The sequence below is a fragment of the Cryptotermes secundus genome, unplaced genomic scaffold (assembly GCF_002891405.2).
Source record: "Cryptotermes secundus unplaced genomic scaffold, Csec_1.0 scaffold193, whole genome shotgun sequence".
In the NCBI taxonomy this organism is placed as follows: Eukaryota; Metazoa; Arthropoda; class Insecta; order Blattodea; family Kalotermitidae; genus Cryptotermes; species Cryptotermes secundus.
In genome coordinates this window covers 539,872-546,943 of record NW_019731217.1, presented here as the reverse complement: position 1 = coordinate 546,943, position 7,072 = coordinate 539,872, and the positions used below count along the sequence as shown (strand labels likewise).

The following is a 7,072-nucleotide window of genomic DNA, read 5'->3' as shown; positions in this document are numbered from 1 at the left end:
TATCAATTTTGATCCCGAAACTATTAGCAAATGGAAATATTGGGGGTACAGTGTCTCCGTACGTTCATGAGATGGGCGTGTCAGGCACCGCACTCGTGGTAGGTAAATGTTCATGATTACTGTCTTGTGGATCATTGTCTATCAATGTATTATTGTCACTATCAACTTCATCCAATTCAGGAATCATTATTTCATCGCCACTATCATCATCAGAACAAATCTCGTTCACAACATTTTCCAGCTGGTCTGTAGGAACACGAAGATACTTTCTGCAAGAAGCCATGGTGAATCTGAATGAATGTGAAATATTTTCTGACCTTTTCCTTCTCAGAGGGTTCTAACAATAATATAGACCCCCACAAAGTTTACAAGGGTTCTTTACAAACATGCACAAAAACTATCATATATATGTCTTTGGTTGATGAGTGCCAAGAGAGCAAAGAAGGGAAGAGATTGTCAGAGCGTTAAAACACGCCAACGCCAGGGAACGGCTGGCATCGTCCGGGCGTTAAAACACGCCCGCGCCAGTCAAAGAGTTAAGATTGCTCAGTCCATACGTCTCTGCATGTGCAACTATTTGAGAACGAATAAATCAGTTTTGGTGACATTTCATATTATAAGATTTTATGAAAAATATGTGTTTCATTTGCATCAGACAGTTTTAGCAACTAATTTACATGAAGGCCTGTTTGTGTTTATGTGCATGTCATAGGAATAACATGGTAATTATGTATTGGATGAAGAACAGCTGTGAACAGCATTTGTAGAGAAGGATGCACATGTTTTATGTCGAGTAAATATTTTCTGTAAGTTTTACGGTTTGGGGGGTAATTAAAGAAAATTAGTAAATTTTCCAGAACTGTTATGCTATGTGTGCATTTCTAAACTTGTATGTTCAGCTAACAGCAGTGAATTTTTGAACACATGCAAAGATTGTGGACATTTTTTATGTATGTATTTATTTATAATATGCATCTATTTAGCCATGACTTACTTGTTTGTTGTGTAATAAGTGGAAAGACACATTTAAAAAGCATTTGCTCCTGATCATCAGTTTTGTGCTATTTATGAGAGAACATCAAAAGATGGCATTCACAGATTGAAAATATAAAGTCAGTTACAGACTGGACACACCTACAAGATCTAGAACAAAACAGAATAAAACATTTACTAGAAGATGAAAAATCGCATACTATAACAGATACATATATGACATTTTCGTATTATATAATCAAAAATAACTCCCCAAAGCCTTCTCGAACAATTCAGTGCACAACATAAAGACTTGCAATTTACAATAAATGAGGGAGTAAACAACCAAATAGCTTACTTAGATTTAAATCTAATCAATAAACAAGGACAAATATAAATGGAAATATACAGAAAACCCACAAGGATAGATAATAACAATAAATAATAACTCATGCCACCCCAAAGGACAAAAATTAGCAGCATATAAAAACTGGATACACAGACTTCTCACATTACCCCTTAAAGAAAACACCAAAAACAAATTAAATACTATTATTAATATAACACTAAATAATGGTTATAGGAAGGAAGACATCCTACATTTATATAACAAACTCAAACAACGGAAAAATAATCCTGAAAATAAGGCTGAAGACGAACAAAAATTGGTTACGTTTACCTACACAGGAAATTCTCCTTGTCTTGAAGGAGCCACCGGTGGAACTGACTCTGGCACAGAGTGCTCTAGAAATTTGGGTGCTTGTCACAAAGATGACTTGGATTCATCCTGGAACAGGACATCCTGCAAGCCTGAGACATGACAGTGGATTTGAAGCACATGTGCTATGACTAGGCAAAGGAAAGGTGTCATTATGGCATCCTGGAACCTGACCATGATCCTTCTCTCTGACACTAGCCAGCAACAAGGTGGTATCGTCTTGCTGTGAGAGGGTGGTGACTGTGTGGCTGCAAGGTCCCCATGAGGCAGGAAACTTCCTAGTGGAACCCAGCATGAAGACTTCAAATTAAAGGACTGTACATAGTCATAGTATTGGCTCAAGTTAAATGGGAGGTACTCATTAGAATCCGGAATGTGAACAAGGCCAGATGTTGGCCCAAGGTACCACCCTCATTCACTGTGAACAAGTTATGTGGGCAGTGCCAGTTGATGGTTCAGACCCTGAAATTCCAGGGATTCAGCAGCTCAGTGAACAGCTGCAAAAGCTGGTGTCAGACCCTAGGTCAAATCTCAATACCAGAGAAACCCACAAGTTTGAGAAGTTAATCATTGTATTCCAGGCCATTTGCATAACAAAGAGCAGTGGATATGGGTGGATCAATAGAGTTTACCGCCGCCCTGAGACTGGTGATGCTGTCAGATCAGTAAGCCCCCCACCCCAACAGGCTGAGGTATGTCAGTTGCTGAAGTACATGAAAGGATGAAGGGAAGTTAAAGAGTTGGACATTCCTTAGTGTTCACCTGTCTTGCTTGTCAGGAAGAACAGAGGCCTTCAGTTCTTTGTTGGCTGTCAGCAGCTGAATGTCATTACAAAAGACTGCTTCCTGCTTCCAAGAATAGGTGACACCCTGGATTTACTGACTGATGCAGAGTGGTTCTCCATCTTTGATTTGAAGGGTGGCTACTGGCAAGGTGCCCTTCACCCAGTGACAAGGAGAAGACAGCATTCTTTTCAGACTTGGGCTGTGACAGTCCAGAATTGCATTTGACTTTGTAGTATATTGTCAGCATTTGAGTGCTTGTTGGAATCCACCCTGTGGGGCCTTACTTACAAAGCCTACCTGGTTTACCTGGATGATGTGATCATTATACTCGTAGGCTGGACTTTCTGGGAGAAATTTACAACCTGTGGTAGGTATTCAGGTGTTCCAAGGGACACGCCTCAAAGTGAACCCCTAAAAGAGGCAGTTGTTCAATAAGGAGGTGTGGCACCTGGGACGTGTATTGCCAGAAGTAGTGACAACAGACCCACAGAAACTGAGGGCTCTATACGAGTAGCCACTGCCGAAGGGCAAATGCAAGTTAGAAGTTTCAGCAGGATTCACAGACTTTCCATTGGGAACGCAGCCGATAGCTGCCTTTTGGTCCCTGAAAAACTCAGTTTGTATTGTAACCATCCTAGGAAAGCCCCAACTGGTGCAAAATTCATCAACACATATGTGAGCAACATGGGTATTGGAGGCATGGAGGCATGCTGTCACAAGTCGAGGAGGGCCAGGAGTTTGTAGTAGCTTACTACAGCAGGACCCTATCCAAGGCTGACAGAAACTAGTGCATTACCTGACAGGACTTACTGCCTATGAATGAATGAATAAATAAATAAATAAGGGTGGGCTTAAACCAGCCAACGCACCATGACTGTCAGTGATCTGTTGTGCATCCCTGTATGGTCACCCCCTTGACAATCTTACACTTTGTTCAAAGTGAGGTGTCTTGCTTAAAGGGGGGTCTCGTTAGTGACCTGGTTCCATATAAAGTAGTGTCCCAAGTGATGAAATCTTAAGCTGTAGCTTAACCCTTTACAGTCATAACATATCTGCAGTCAGGACGTGAAGGTATTTAAATTCCTGCAGAGCCACAAAGTACACTGTTTACTCCTGAAGAGTTTGTGCAACAAGGGCCTAAAATGAAAATTCAGAATGTGTACTTACATTTTCATTTGTCCAATTTTTGGGCCAGCTGAACTCTACTACAATATCTGTCAGTAAAAAGGTGGTAGCCTTCAACACCAGACACACTGTCCATCAAGGAAAGAACTGTTCTAGAAATGAAAGGTTTTTCAGAGTATGGCAAGTTACACAAGTCGTCTGTAAGTTTTCTGTAATTTTGAATTATACTATGAACATAACCAGTGTCACTGTCAGCTAATACAAATAATCTGATGCCCCACTTCATTGATTTTTATTATTATAAGTTTTGAAAATTATTTTGCCCTTAAACCCAACTGTTGATTCAGCTGTTGGAATGTTTTTACATGGCACAAAATGTTTCTGAAGCTGTTTCTCTATATGTTTGATCACCGCGTATACTTTCTTTGTTCTTTTGGTGGTATCGTTTCTCACATGCATCATCCAAAATATTAGTAAAAAGCGATCAACAGATATTACATCACCAAAAAATTTTACCTGTGTTGTCCACTCACTAGACCAGTAGTTTTTTTGTGTTGGATAATTAGATTATGCTCATATTTATAATTAGCCTTAAGAACGCCTTCACTTCAGAAGAGACATATCAGACCACCTACTCCAAATGGACCATGGGCTTAGTTCAAATTCCTCAATTTTGTGACTTACCTATTTGTCTCCAAGACATTGTTATTCAAAAGCTCGCCATTGAAAAATAAAGTAATATAATCCATGGGCTCTGCATCTGGCAGAAGTTTAAATCGTGGCCCTGCACATTTAGTAAATCTGTATGCCTTAGGTTTATTGTCGCCCTTTGTCACGTCCCACCTATCAATGCGCACAACACTTGTTTCACTCTCACTCTCACATTCTGACATTTTGTTACTTGTTTCATCACTTGCAGTTGCTTCTTTAATTTCCAAATCCATCTCATCATCAGAGTCAATATTGAGTTCTTCAGTTAATACATCACTAATAGATTCTTCATCTGTATCACACAAGGGATTATATTCACATTTTTTTAAGCAAGAAGGGCTAGGTTTGCTTGAACGTAAAGCTGTGCTGCTAACACGTGACACATTGTAATCTGTAAATGGCATTCATTCCTCAAGAAGTCCAAATTATGACTTCCAGATGGCAGAAGAAGGCAGACAAAACATTCATGAATGTGTTGGCATATTATTATACAGTGGTTAATAGTGATCGATCTGTAGTCCTGCCTCAATATCCCAGTCCTTTTCTTCACTCAGCACATTTCTCTTCAGTTGCTTCTTTATGTTCCTCTTTGATTGCTTTTTGTGTCACACACTGAACTTATGACCCACCACTTTTTCACTAGCTTGGATACACATGACTTTGTGAGAACTGGCGAGTCATGATATTTATGACGAAACTTACAGATACATTTTCTATAACTATTTTCCTTGCAAAAGTTATGACAATAAACACACACTGTTCAATAGTGAACTTCATTTCAGTATAAATGTTGATTGCCTCTCAACACCTCTAACAAAGACCGACTATTAATGCGACCTGCAGTGACAAAATCAGATCTGACGGTACGTGTTTATCAGCACTAATGGCTCATTCTCCTATCGGCAGTTAGAGCAGCGATCTGTGAGGAATGTTGTTCCAGCCCAACAGTGTTGCAAAGTTTCCTCATTGGTTGGTCGCATTGTATTTGGAAATTATTGAGTAGCTGCACAACTTGTGGCTTCTCAAGAAGGGCTCAGCTCCATGATGTTAGCTAGATGGTCGGTCAGTTAGTCAGTCAGGCTTCAAATTTGTCAATACATGTGAATATGCATTATATATTGATCTTTAGAAAGTAATTTGATGTTTGGTACCAAGCACTCAAACCATTATTGTGCGCTTTAATTTTGACACAACCACATACCAAGGTATGGTGTAGTATGTCTAATATTTTAAACTTCACATTGGTGTGACCAAGATGAAAATACATATTAAAATATATATTATAAAAGATAAAACAACTCCATCCAATGTGGCTGTTGAAGTCTTACTACTTCAATTCTTAACACCCTTACATGTTTCAGTCCCTATAGACCATCATCAGAGGGACATCAATACTCTTTGGAAACCACTATTACAATGCGTGTTTTAATGTTAAAATATATACACATACAATGTTTGTAATGCACAATATATACAAAATCCAAAGTTTTCACAACTACAGTGGCTGTCTTGGTATATTAAAGGTTTTTAGAACTTTTGTTATTTAAGTTAAAATTTTTAAACCAAATAGGTTCGTGTCCCTTCTCTCATCACCTTTCTTGATGGGGGCCGAACTTGTGCCACCTGTCTTTCTCGAGGAGGTTCTGCAAATATATTATGGGTATTGTATTATTTCTGCAACCCTATTATATATTTTTTTAAGGAGTTTGTTGCTTATTCCTACCTTTGATATCGTCCTGTGTTTGTTTGTGGTGTGCTGTGTTGCTTTTACTGTTCAAGGGTGTGTTGCACCACGTATTTATATTTCCTATGTCTGTGACATTAATTTGGGCATGTTCTGATGTTGTATTATGAAGTTGAACATGTTATGTTGGTTATTACTTTCTTTTGTCTGTTTTTATTCTTCTATCAATTTGTTGAGCTTATTAAAGCAATATATATGGAAGTCTTCTTTTATATTCATGATGCTTCCTTTTTTGGCTTTCTAAATCATTTCCGTTATTACTGTCATCGGTCTGTACTGATGGTGTTTGTTTAGTGTATGTTGGGCAAATGCTGATTCATCTTTTTTAGTCTTATGTTTCTTATGTGTTCCTTGTACCCTGTTGTTAGATTTCTACCAGTTTGGCCGATGTATACATTTTGGCAGCTTTGGCATGTTATTTTGTCTATCCCACTTTGTTCATAAGGGTTTGTTTCTTATTTTTCGTTTACTAGTTTACCTTTTGACTGGGATGTTTTGAAGGCTATCTTTATGCTGGTGTCTTTGAATAGTTTAGTGATTTTTCGTATGTAATTTCCTGTGTAGGTAAATGTGACCAATTTTTGTTCTTTTTTGGCTTTATTATTTGGTAAATGATACAAACTCCATCCCAAGTGCAAACAATATATATTATATGTCTTTGATCTTGTTCTCTTCCACACTACATGTTTCGGCCTCTATCGGCCATCATCAGGTGTATACTCTTAACGTTGCTGCTACACTGAACCCAGTCTAAAATTTAACATTTTAAAACACATTGTTATTTTCTTCGTATTATCAACATCTACCTCGTTGATATGTGTCTGGTATGTAGATTATATTGCACACGTCAAATTTGATTTTCCTGTAGTAGCACTATAAAATCTTTAGTTATGATTTTAAAATCCTTTAAAATTTCTCTAAATTTTAAATTTAAAATTTAAAATTGTTAGGGTTACTCGCCCTATGTCTAAAGTGCTGGAGCGGCTAGTTCTTGTTTCCACACTGTACAGGTGTTAT

General features: G+C 38.1%; 1 protein-coding gene across 1 annotated transcript in view; it reads left to right on the top strand.

Annotated features, from left to right (window-relative positions):
* Positions 1 to 7,072, top strand: part of LOC111866420 (protein hairless) — a gene marked incomplete at its 5' end in the record, with an annotated part of 30,183 nt that overhangs the window by 13,510 nt on the left and 9,601 nt on the right.